Raw genomic sequence first — 14,042 nt, 5'->3', positions numbered from 1 at the left:
ATTTGGACGAGCTAAAGTAGGCTAAAGCCGACCTTATGATACCCTACATCACATTGGATATACAGGCTAAGTCGATTATGATTTTTTGAGAAGATGAATTGATGATTGGGTAAGCAAAGGAAGAGGCATATATATGGGAGCTTAATCCAAAACTGAACAAATCTCTATGGAATTCATAAGTCATCAGAAGAGTTATAACAGAAACCTTCATGCCAAATTTTGTGAAGATCTGTCAACAAATTGCTAAATTATTAAGTATTATTCAAAATCGGACTAACATATATATGGGAGCTATATCTTAATCTGAACCGATTTCTATTAAATTCTATAACAATAGCGGGAATCATAAGGGAATCCTCTGTGCCAATTTTCGTGTGAATCGGTTAACAAATGACCAGATTATTGCAATACTAGTCCAAATCGGACGAACATATATATGGCAGCTATATCTAAATCTGAACCGATTTCTATGAAATTCGCCAATAATGTCGAGACTTATAAGGGAATCATTCGTGCGAAATTTCGTGTGAATCGGTTAAGAAAGGACCAAATTATTGCAATACTAGGCCAAATCGGACGGACATATATATGGGAGCTATATCTAAATCTGAGCCGATTTCTATGAAAATCACCACTAATGTCGAGACTTATAAGAAACCCACTTGTGGCAAATTTCGTGATTTTGGTATACAAATAACGATATAATTGCAATTTTAGTCCAAATCGGACGAACATATATATGGGAGCTATATCCAAATCTGAGCCGATTTCTATGAAATTCTCCAATAATGTCAAAACTTATAAGAGAACCACTTGTTCAAAATTTCGTGAGAATCGGTTCACACATAACGATATAATTGGAATTTTAGACCAAATCGGACGAACATATATATGAGAGCTATATGGAAATCTGATCCCATTTCTATGAAAATTACCAATAATGTCGAGCCTTATAAGAGAATTGCTCGTGCAAAATTTCGTGAAAATCGGTTTACAAAAAACAATATAAATGCAATTTTGGTACAAATCGGACGAACATATTTATGGGAGCTATATCAAAATCTGAGACGATTTCAATTATATTCTCCAATAATGTCGAGGCTTATAAGAGATTACCTCGTGCAAAATTTCATTAGATTCGGTTCACATATAACAATGTAATTGCAATTTTAGTCCGAATCGGACGAACATATATATGGGAGCTATATCTAAATCTGAACCGATTTATTTGAAAATCACCAATAATGTCGAGCCTTATAAAAGAATTACTCGTGCAAAATTTTGTAAAAATCGGTTTACAAATAACGATATAATTGCATTTTTAGTACAAATCGGATGAACTTATAAAGGGAAGCTATATCCAAATCTGAGCCGATTTCTATGAAAGTGTCAAGACATATAGGAGAACCACTTGTGCAAAATTTCGTGAGAATCGGTTCACAAATAACGATATAATTGCAATTTTAGTCCAAATCGGACGAACATATATGTGGAAGCTATATCCAAATCTGAGCCGATTTTTATGAAAGTCTCCAATAATATCAAAACTTATAAGAGAACCACTTGTGCAAAATTTCGTGAGAATCGGTTTACAAATAACGGTATAATTGGAATTTAAGTCCAAATTGGGCGAACATATATATAGGAGCTATATCTAAATCTGAACCGATTTATATGAAAATCACCAATAATGTCGAGCCTTGTCAGAGAATTGCGCGTGCAAAATTTCGTGAAAATCGGTTTACAAAAAACGATATAAATGCAATTTTGGTCCAAATCGGATCAACATATATATGGGAGCTATATCAAAATCTGAGACGATTTCTAAAAAATTCACCAGCAATGTCGAGGCTGATAAGAGATTCCCTCGTGCAAATTTTGTGAGAATCGGTTTACAAATTACGATATAATTGCAATTTTAGTCCAAATCGGATGAACATATAAAGGGAAGCTATATCCATATCTGAGCCGATTTCTATGAAATTCACCAATAATGTGGAGTCTTATAAGAGAATCACTCGTGCAAAATTTCGTGAGAATCGGTTTACAAGTAACGATGTAATTGCAATTTTCGTCCAAATCGGACGAACAGATATATGGGAGTTATATCTGAATCTGAACCGATTTCTATGAAATTCACCAATAATGTCGAGCTTAATAAGAGAATCACTAGTGCTAAATTTCGTGAAAATCGGTTCATAATTGACTATATAATTGCAATTTTAGTCCAAATCGGACGAACATATATATGGGAGCTATATCCAAATCTGAACCGATTTTTTCCAATTTCAATAGGCTTCGTCTCTAGGCCCAAGAAAATGCTTGTGTGAAATTTTAAGACGATCGGAAGAAAAATGCGACCTGTATTTTGTACAGAAATTAACATGGACAGACGGACATAGCTAAATCGAATCAGAAAGTGATCCTGAGTCGATCGGTATACTTATCAATGGGTCTACCTCTCTTCCTTTTGGGTGTTACACACGAATTAACCAAGTTATGATACCCTCAGACATTCTTTGCAGGCTCTGATTATAAGGAATGCCATACAAATTTGCAAAGAAATGTAAAACTCCGATTTCTTTATCAAAACCCCCTAGGTAAGGTTAGGTTTTAGTGGCAGTTTGTCATCAGATTCAATTAGACGTTTTCGCTATAAGAACCCCAATAACTTGGTTCTCAAAGAAATGAGAACCTAAAGGGGAACTCCTTCTGACTGCCAGTGCGGTACACACACACAGCGGATGTTCTATAGACTCTTCTTCTTCGATGTCCTCACAGCTTCTGCTAAAGTCGTTGCTGGCAACCTTCAGTCTGTCAGCATGTTTTCCGATTAGACAGTGACCTGTCATGACGGACACAGTGACTGAGACGTCGGTCTAGCCAATGATAACAAAGCGGTGGACTTCTTCAAATCTAGATTAGGCCACATAGTTTTGGAATGCTCACATCCCACTCTTTGTGACCATCTATCATTCGATGTCCCTCGGGCCTGGACCTGAAAACTTAGCTTACATGTCGCTGGAGGCATACACACACATTTCATTATCCCTGGAATGTGAAGGGGAGTTCCTATTCTCTCAAGCTCGTCCGCTTTACAATTCCCTGGGATATCTCTGTGGCCCCTCACCCAGGACAGATGAATTTTAAACTGTTCAGCCATCTCGTTGAAAGATCTGCGATAGTCGAGTGTGGTTTTTGTGTTCAGAAATACGTGCTCCAGGGATGTAATGGATGCCTGGCTGTCTGAGAAGATATTTATGCTAATCGTCGTTAGCACATTATATCTTAGCCATTCCACCACTTCCTTAAATGCAAGGATCTCCGCTTGATACACACTGCAGTGGTCGGGTGACTTTTTTGATGTGTCCAGTTCTAAATCTTAGAGTACACCCCAAAACCCTCCTGGTCGTTTAGTTTGGATCCATCCGTATATAAGTCTATGTAACTTCTGTTACCAGGGTTATCGTAGTTCCAATCGGTTCTATCAGGAATAGTGGTACAGTACTTTTTATCAGAAAGCGGCTCAGTTAAGGTGTAATCCACACTGCCTGGAACATCGGATATTGTATCAAAGATAACACAGTATCAATAGCAGCCACATGACCAATGAGAAAGCTCCCTTAACCTCATGGCAGTGGTCGCAGCAATTTGTCTAGCCTCAATGTCCAGAGCCAGTAGGTGTAGCATTAAATTCAGTGCATCAGATGGTGTCGTCCACAGCGCAGATGTGATGCACAAACAAGCCATCCTTTGGATCTGGTTGAGTATTGAGCAGTAGGTGGACTTTTGAAGCGCCGTCCACTAAACCACAACACCATATAGCATTATAGGTCTAACAACTGCAGTATATACCCAATGCATGACACGCGGTCTAAACCCCCCAACTTATGCCAATGGCTTTCTTGCAGGTATATAGGGCAAAAATTGCCTTCCTTGCCCTTTGCAAAATGTAGGATTTGAAGTACAATTTCCTGTTCAGGAAAACACCCAGGTATTTTGCGCTTTCTGTAAATGGAACATTCTTTCCTTCCAAGCAGACAGGTTCCACTGTAGACAACTTGTGGGACCTACAATTGCAAATTTGGCCCATGAACATTCCACTAAGGAACAGGGGCAAACTTCTCAAATATCAATGAGTGCAGTCCGATTCAGTTTAACCTCAATGATAAGGGGCCTCCTTTTTATTGCCGAGTCCGAACGGCGTGCTGCAGTGCGACACCTCTTTGGAGAGAAGTTTTACATGGCATAGTACCTCACAAATGTTGCCAGCATTAGGAGGGGAAAACCACCGCTGAAAATTTTTTCTCGCCATGATTCGAACCCAGGCTTTCAGCGTCATAGGCGGACATGCTAACCTCTGCGCTACGGTAGTCATAGTCATTAAATTATGTTTTTACAGTTACGTTCTTAGGTAATCTGATATAGTCACCAGGAAAAAAGTTCAGGCCACGAAGAGTCAAATGGAGGGATTGATGTATATTGAAGCTAAATCGACTCATGAACCAAATTTGGGGCGTGGTATAGAAAACAATTAGGGATATTGTAAGTAGCACGGAATTCCTAACTTAAAATTTTCCAAGTTTTTTGCCTGTTAGGGCGAAGAACATTAAATTGTACAATTTTTGTTTGTTTCTCTTTCGAGACGAGCTCAATGATTGGAGATTTTCTTTGCAAACGGAAAAGGAAAGTCAGAGATAGCAACACACACCTACCACTATTAGACGCATTTCGTCTTTGGTTAGACGCATTTCGTCTTTGGTTAGAAGACTTTTCAATCATATTAGGTGTGATAGCTTCAAGGGCCGTGCGTTGGTATGTTGTATTTGAATCGTTTTAATAGCGAAAACGCATCTTTGTTACAATTACCACATTAACTACGCTCGACAACCCCATCTATTAGCTGTACTTTTTCCCAATACATGTATTTTTGTGTAATGACAGACATTCTTTCTGTGACAAATTACACTTCTTCCGTACTACACATGTTTTAGTGCATCAGTTGGAAGTTGTATTGATGGCTTCGAACGCTAAGATAACGGCAATGGCTCTCGCCGCTGCTCCATGTGCCCAGGTTCGAATCCCGTCCGGGCTCTGCCGAATTTTTAATTTTTCAAGTTGTTTGCCTGTTAGGGCAATGATTATTAAATTTTACAATTTTTGTTTGTTTCTCTTTCGAGACGAGCTCAATGATAGGAGATGCAAATTGAAAAGGTAGGAACACACACCAACCACTATGGGACGCGTTTCGTTTTTGGTTAGCAGACTTTTCAACCATATTAGGTGTGATGGGCCGTGCGTTTGTATGTTGTTTTTGAATAGTATTAGTAGCGAAAACCTCTCTATGATTTAATTACCACATTAATAACGCTCGAAAACCTTGTCTATTAGCTGTACTTTTTCCCAATGCATGTATTTTTTGTGTAAAGACAGACATTTTTTCTGCGACAATTACACGTGGTACACATGATTCTGTACATCTGTTGGAATTGGTATTGATGGCTTCGAACGCTAGTCGTAGCGTAATGGCAATGGTAATGTTACACCCACCACCATAGGATAGGGGTATACTAATGTAATCATTCCGTTTGTAACACCTCGAAATATTCGTCTAAGACCCCATCAGGTATATATATTCTTGAAAGTCTCCACGTTCTGAGTTGATCTAGCCATGTCTGTCTGTCGAAATAACGATAGCGGTCCAACGCATAAAGCTAGCCTCTTGAAATTTTGCACAGATACTTATTACTGATGTAGGTCATTGGAGATTGCAAATGGGCCTTATCGGTTCAGATTTGGATACAGCTCCCATATAAACCTATGTCCCGATTTGGCTTCTTGAGCCCCTGGAAGCCTCAATTTTCATTCGGTTAGGCTGAAATTTTGCATGTGGAGTTCCGTTATGACTTCCAACCACTGTGCCAAATACGGCCCAAATCAGTCTATAACCTGATATAACTCTCATGTAAACCGATCTCCCGATTTGACTTCTTGAGCCCTTACAAGCCGCAATTTTTGTCCGATTTGGCTGACATTTTGGATGCGATGTTCTGTTATGACTTCCAAAAACTGTGCCAAATACTGTCAAATCGTTGTAAAAAAATTCAAAATTCAAAAATTCAACGATGCCCGTGTGTCTGTCCGTCCGTCTGTTGTAATCGCTCTAGAGCCTTAAAAAATTGAGATGTTGACACATACGTCTTTTTGAAGCACGCTGGTTAAGTTCTTGAACTGGAGAAATCGGACCATATTTAGATATAGCTGCCATATAGACCGATCCCCCGATAAGGGGTCTGAAGGCCATAAAAGCTTTATTTTTTATCCGATTTTACTGAAATTTGGAACAGTGAGTAGTGTGACGCCTCATAGGACCCAAATATGGTTCAGATTGGACTATACTAAGATATAGCTGCCATATTGACCGATCTGCCGATAAAGGATCTGAATCCCAAAAAAGCTCTATTTATTACCCGATTTCGTTTAAATGTGGAACAGTGGGTAGTTTAAGGTCTCCCGACGTTTGTCTCTGTCTTGTATCGGACAATATTTAGATATAGCTTCCATGCTTTATTTTTGATCCAAATTCAACAGTGACTTATATTTATTATACCACTCAATGTCAGTAGCGAATTTGGGTGCATAAGTTATCCAATTTTCACCGGATTGTGACGAAAGGGGGTTTACATATACACCCGAGGTGGTGGCCGGGGCGAACTTATTGCCTTTTTACTTTTTTTTTGGATTTTGTACCGAGGCTGACCCCGCATTTTGTGATTTGTGCAAACATTTGAGAACAGATTTTTATTCTGAATGCTGAATTGGAGAGCTTACAAAATTTAAAATAATTTGGGTGTATCGTTTGTCACTCTATATTGAAAACTTCTGCGGGTTTCTAAGTGATCTCTATCAGTTCACAAATGGCTGACTTATTTTCACAACTTTTTTTTCCCCCCCCCATCCCACTGTGGAACATTGCCAGTTTGCCTTTAAATATTCTAGCGATTAAAAATTTACATATACATTGTGGTTTTTTTGTTCTATAATTGGAAACGACATCTTTTGGTGGAGTTTTGAAAAATATTTTGCTCAATAGCCTTTGGGGCTTTTAAATTTAAGCTCACATTTTCCAATTGAACTTTTTTTTTTTTTCTTTTAATTCCCATTGAATTGGCAATCAGCATCTCTCTGCCATTTGCTCTAACATATTCTGCGTACTATACAAAACATGGTGAAATGCTGTATAATGCATGCACAAGAATGGGGGGTTTCCTAGCTAGACGGAGCGGGGGTGATTGAGATCACTTGGGGATTTGTGGTGCTAGCGATGAAATGATGAGAGGCGATGTGACGTCACTGTAGGAATTCCCTGTGTGGCTGTGGATGTTAAGTGGACTGTAAGTGCGGGAGTTTTTTTAACTTATTATTCCTCGTACACAGAGGAATAATGAGTTAAATAGGAAAATGAAGTATCCAAAACGAAAAGAAAAAAAATAAGAAGACGGTAAGTGTCGGGTTATGAGAGGTACAACGTTGGGTTTTATTGGGAAAAACAGAGAGGGGAAAAGAGATGTGGATGCTCACCTGGCTGCGGTTGTGAAAGAAGTGAAATTGTATACATTTGAAAAAGGGCAAGTGAGCTGCAGTACTAAAAGGCTTATAGCTAACAATTCACAATAGTCTTACACTCTATTCCAGATTAGTACGGATGGCAAAAAAGGGGGATATCTTATACGCTATACAATTCATAATAATAATTCACAATTCAATTAAAATTCATGGCACTTATTCTACCTTATATTCTTAAATTTAAAGGGACAAATTCAAATTTGTCCATGGCGCCGGCCTTGCGTTCACGCAAAGTTTGAGGGAGTTGCACACAAGACGGTTGCCAGCGACTTGATCGCTTCAGACAAAATCAAATAATTAGGTTGGAGAGTTGGTGGTTGGTTTGTTGGTTGGTGTTGTGGTTTCTTGGTGGGTTTTCGCTGGGGTTTGCGCTTTGGCTTTCGGTTGATTCTTTGTTGAGTGTTGCGTTGGTTTGCCTGTTTGTTGTTTCGGTGGTTCTGGGGCCCGTTGTGTCTTTTGGGGTGTGGCTGTTGTTGGCGGGCGGCAGCTGTATTTTGACGTCGGCCTAGTCGTGATTTGGCTGGTTGGTCTCGTTGGGCCTGAGCGGATGTGGATTGGCCATTGTTGGTTTTTTTTGGCTCTTGTCGCCGAGGCTGTGCCATGGGCGTTCTGGTGGCTGCCTTGGAGCTTTTCGGCTTTGGTGCTAGTTTTCGTGGGTGCAGCATGGTGTGGTGCTGGAACCCACATTTCCTACACGTCTCCGTCGACTGGCAATCTTCCACGGTGTGGCTTTTGGCAAGGCAATTTCGACAATACTTGTGTTGTCTAACTGCCGTCCTTCTATCTTCGACAGTCATCAAAATAAAAGATGGGCAGTACCTGAGGGCGTGGCGGTTTTGGCACACCATGCACTTGTAGACGTCTTGGACACGCATTGTAGATCTGAAAGTTAACAGAGGTTAATAATTTGGCAATGCAAGCAACAAGTGACACAGATCATATGAGAACGAGATACAATGAGATGAGTGATAAAAGGGGTTAGTATGCCCCTATGCAAAATGATGCATCGATATAGTATTAGGCTAGGATTTTCATTGGGGTTGATTGAGCAAAGGTAAGTGGCATAATTTAACAATTGGTCGAGTAATGACTCCTGATGCAATTCTTACATCCGCAATTCTAGTCCTCTTATCGGAACCGCTGTGAGTCTTAGTCACTCTTCCTAGTCGCCAGTCGCTAGGTGGTAGTAGATCGTCCATTACGACTACTAGATCACCAACTTCTATATCTGGAGATGTGGTCTTCCACTTGTATCGTTTCTGCAGTGCTTTCAGATATTCCTCTTTCCATCTAATAGCAAACTGGTGATGGATTGCCTTCAATTTCAGCCACCTGTTTACCAAGGAGATATCTTCAGCTAAGGGCTCTGGAAATGACATTATCGGAGCGCCTTTTAAAAAGTGTCCTGGAGTTAACGCCGTGAGGTCATTTGGATCCTCAGAGACGGCAGAGATAGGGCGAGAGTTTAGAACTCCTTCAATCCGAGCAAGTAATGTCGCAAATTGTTCGAATGTAAATAAATGAGCGCCAGCCACTCTCCTGAAATGGTGTTTGAAACATTTTACGGCTGATTCCCAAAGCCCACCCATATGTGGAGCATGAGGGGGTATAAACTGCCACTCAAAGCCCTGTGTGGAGTACCTCTCAGCAATGTCGCTTGCCGCAGTCTGAATAAAACTCCTAAATTCCCTCAGCATCTTTCGACTAGCACCTACGAAATTTCTGCCATTGTCAGATACTACCTTCCGAGGTAGGCCTCGCCTCCCAACGAATCGACAAAATGCGGCCTCAAATGCCGCCGTGGAAAGCTCGGAACATGGCTCCAAATGTACGGCCTTGGTGGCGAAGCACACGAAGATGCTCACATAGCCTTTTAAGAGAGGGGATCGGCGCAGGGATGAACTCCTAATTTCAAAGGGTCCTGCAAAATCTATACCGGTCACGTGAAATGGTGGTGTTATAGTGCATCTGTCCGGAGGGAGCGGAGCCATTATTTGGACGCAAGGTTTCTTCCTAAAAATGATGCAAGTTTTGCACTTATGAATGACGTTCTTCACTCTCGGCTTGAGACGTGAGATGTAAAATTCTGTCTGAATCATGCGACACATTAGGATGCACTCACCGTGGGCGAGAAATTCATGCAAATGGAGCAAATAGAGGTGGCAAAGCCGAGAGTTCCCAGGAAGTATGATGGGAAACCTTTCGTTGTAGGGTAAAGAACTAGCTGCGAGTCGACCATTAACACGTAGGACCTTGTCCCGATCTAGGAAGGGGTTCAAACATTGCAGTGAGGTTTTGTTGGACAATTCTTCAGACCTACTAACTTGCTTGTATTCATCTGGGTACCATTTCATCTGGGCTAACATTATTAGGCGGAATTTCGTGTGTATAACCTCATCCTGGGTAAGAATTGGAGAGGAGTTTCTCGTGGTACCTCTAGATTTAGCAAGGCAATTATAATAGAATCTGAACACGTAGGAGACCACCCTCAATGCTCGGGGGTACGAAGAGAATCTGAGCAAGATGTCTGAATCCTCTACTGTCTCGTGCATAACCTGGATATCTAGGCGCTTTCCTATCTCCGGGGAGACCAAAGGGTTCCTGTTGGGCCATTCTGACGGTGGGTTCGTCAGCCAATTTGGGCCATGAAACCACAATGAGTTACAGGTGAGGTCCTGCGGCCTACAACCTCTTGTGCCGAGGTCGGCTGGATTGTCATGAGTAGGGACGTGTCGCCATGTCCCCCCTGGAAGAAAGTCATGAATCTTGGACGTTCGATTTGCCACGTATGTTTCCCATGTCCATGGTGGTTTTGTTAACCAGCCAAGGACAATGGATGAGTCCGTCCAAAGAGTTATGCCACTAATGTCTAGATCGACAGTGCATAGTACAAAATTGACAAGCTTTGCGAGAAGGTAGGCTCCGTTGAGCTCTAGACGTGGCAGGCATACAGGCTTCAGTGGGGCTACTTTACTCTTTGCGACGAGCAAATTTGAGAAGACACCCGATTTGGAAGTTTGACACCGAATGTACACACATGCGCACATTGCTGCCTGAGACGCGTCAGAGAACCCGTGAATCTCTACTGTATCAGAGGGATGATACTGTAGCCATCTGGGTATGGAAATTTCTCCTATGTGATTCAAGTCAGTCACTAGAGCATTCCACTTCAGCAGGGTCTCTGGGCCGAGTTCGTCATCCCAATCCAGTCCTTCCAGCCAAAGTTGCTGCATCAGTATCTTTGATCTTATCACTACAGGGGTCACCCATCCCGCAGGATCAAATAATTGCGCGACGGCAGAGAGGACTCTGCGTTTGCTCATGGGCTGGTCTGTTGATATAGAGCCGAGGGTATAACTGAACGAATCAGTTAGTGCGTTCCACTTGATACCCAGTGTCCTAGTAGTGCTTGACTCATCGAAGCGTAGGAAATCAGAGTCATACAGACTCTCCTGTGGGAGATGTGCAAGCAAATGTGGGTCGTTCGCAGTCAACTTGACGAGAGGAAAGCCCGCCTGCTTAAGGACTGATATCAAGTCCTCTTGCGCTCGAATGGTGTCCTCTATAGAGAAGCCGCCGGACAAAATGTCATCGACATATGTCTCTTTCCTTAATGCTTTCGCGACATTGGGAAATTCGTTCTCAGAGTCAGATGCAAGTTGCAAGAGTGTGCGAATAGCCAAAAACGGTGCGCAATTCAGACCAAAGGTAACCGTTTTTAGCTCAAAATCCTTTACCGGTCCCTTTGGATCCGGCCTGAAAAGAATGCGCTGATATGCTCTGTCGATCGGATGTAGCCATATTTGCCTATACATCTTTTGAATGTCGCCACAGAACACATATCGGTATCTGCGCCAATTGAGGATCACAGATGTCAAATCGGTTTGCAGTGTAGGTCCAGTGTGGAGCACATCATTAAGCGAATAACCAGATTTGCTCTTACGAGATGCGTTGAACACAACTCTCACCTTTGTGGACTTGTGTTCTGGACGGACGACTGCGTGGTGTGGGAGATAAAAGGAATTGTATCGTCCATCGCAGTGGATTTCCTGAGACGAGGTCTCCTGAGCATGATCAAGAGAAATGTACTCGTTTAAAACCGAGTTGTACTCGGTTTTTAGCTCGGGATCATTAGAGAGCTTTGTCTCCATCCGATTATACTGAGCTAGAGCCAGAAAGCGAGACGAGCCAAGAGAAAGGGAGTCGGAGAATTCTGCTTTGAAAGGCAGTCTCACGACGTATTTACCGTCCGGGGATCTGGAGGTAGTTTTAGAGTAAAACTCTTCGCAAAACTGATCCTCTTCACAAAGAGGGGGAGCCATGGGTACCTCTTCTTGCTCCCAGAATTTCCTCAGAAGTTTGCTGATCCTTACATCTTCGGATTCAACCACGTTCGTGGAGAATGAGAAAATTCTTTCCGTTTGCATTGGACCGCTCAATACCCAGCCAAAAACTGTATTGTATGCTGAGGTATCGCCACATATATTTTTTCTGATTCCTTCAATGTTTATGAATCGTTCCGAATCATTGCCTAGAATCAGGTCAATTTGAGCGGATTTGTTGAAATTTGGATCGGCCAGATCTAGCTCCTCCAACTCTGAGGGATTTGAGATTTCGAACGAGACGGAAGGAAGCCATTTTGTCATTTTAGGCAATACTATTGCTGAGACTGAAAAGCGGACATCGTATTTCTCCGCAACAATGACTAGTTGGCATTCTTTATTCGATGTTTGAGTCTGTTCGCCAATTCCAGAAATCTCAAAGTGCGCTTTAGAGGTGGGAATTTGCAAGCGCCTCTGAATTCTTTGTGTTATAAAGGTTCGTTGAGAACCGGGATCAATAAGAGCTCTTAGCGTAAACAACTCCCCTTGATGTTCAACACGAACTAGAGCTGTTCGTAACAAAATCATGTCGTTGTTGGCCGAAAAATTTGCCTGAACATGCGAGGATCGCCTTGCGGCTGAAGTTGAGGGAGTCTCATTGTGAGATGTGCTTTTTGAATTCATGCCAGAGGACTTAATTTGACCCTTGTCATCCTCGTGACCAGAATGGGTTACATGATCTTCAGTTTTCTCTTCTGGCTTACTTCTTAGATGAAGCAGAGTGTGGTGTGGCTTATGACAAATAATACAAGTGTTTACACTCTTGCAATTTGTCTTGAGATGAGATGAGGAGAGACAATTTATGCACAATTTGTGCTTGTATGCAAAATCTATGCGTTGTTGTGCAGTGTATTTCCGAAACTGTCCACAACTCCTTATTGTGTGGTCGGAACTGCAAAGGGGGCAAGAAGAGCTTAGCTTTTCTTGCGAGTGATAAGTTTGGATCTTACCACTGCTTTGAGACGGGAGCGAACTTCTGGTCTTTGTGGCCTTTATGCTCGAGAGCCGTTCCACAATTTCGTACCTGTTGATGAGAAATTCATCGAGCTGGTTCCAGGTAGGAAGATCGCGATGAGATCTGAGGGATTGTTCCCACAGAGCCAGCGTTTCATCTGGCAATTTGGTCGAAACCAAATATAACAATATGGGGTCCCAGCTTTCTACATTGACGTCCAGAGTCTTGAGAGTGCACAGACAATCATTCACGGTGGCTTGAATTTTGTGAATTGCCTCACTGTTCTCCACAGAAGCTGACGGAATGTTGAAGAGAATCTTCAATTGGTTGTCCACTAAGACTCGCTTGTTCTCATAGCGAGCCTTTAGAGCACTCCAAGCGAGCTCAAAGTTCTCATCGCAAAGCGTGTATCTTTTGACTATGGCGCCGGCCGCACCCCTAGTCTTGTTCCGCAGATGATACAATTTCTGAGCTCTTGTTAATTTCGGATGGTTGACGTAGACCGCCGTGAACATGTCACGGAAAGACGGCCATTCTTCGTAACCTCCTTTAAAAATTTCCGTATCACACGGAGGGACCTTGATGTAACTGTCAGCTACATCTTGAGACGAGTGGTTAACCGAAGGCTGGGGAAGGTAAGCCGGAATAAGGCTGTGCCTCGCGTTTTGGCGAGCATTTCCGCCTGATATTCTTAGAATATCTAGGATTTGGGACCTTGCCGTGTAATAGGCTTCAGAGCTGGCGTTGAAATTAATTCTAGCGTTCTCCCTAAAGTCCTTGGTGTTGACATTTCTTGGAGCTAGCATGAGACCTTCATAGGTAGCTTGAAGTCGTTGCCACCGATTCTCGAGGTCTTCCAATTTCACCTCCAAAACAGAATCAGTCTGATCCTGAATGTCGCTCTGTTCAAATTGAGTACAAAAGTTGATCAAGTGGTCGCAGTCAAATAGAAACTTGTCATGATTCAAAGACCTCTTAATTGCGGAAGCGGGATCTGATAAAGGATTGGATCCTGAAGACTGGGAAGCCATGTCTGCGGTCGCGTTCTCTAAGCTCATTTTGTACTGAATCCGTAAAAT

General features: G+C 42.1%; 1 protein-coding gene across 12 annotated transcripts in view; it reads left to right on the top strand.

The window, feature by feature from the left end:
• LOC106094288 (protein boule) overlaps nt 1–14,042 on the top strand; it is a 381,392-nt gene that overhangs the window by 271,917 nt on the left and 95,433 nt on the right. The gene's annotated exons all lie outside the window — the stretch shown is intronic.

Source organism: Stomoxys calcitrans, chromosome 1 (assembly GCF_963082655.1).
Source record: "Stomoxys calcitrans chromosome 1, idStoCalc2.1, whole genome shotgun sequence".
Classification (NCBI taxonomy): Eukaryota; Metazoa; Arthropoda; class Insecta; order Diptera; family Muscidae; genus Stomoxys; species Stomoxys calcitrans.
Note: the sequence above shows the minus strand (reverse complement) of the source record. Positions and strands in the feature narration are given on the sequence as shown.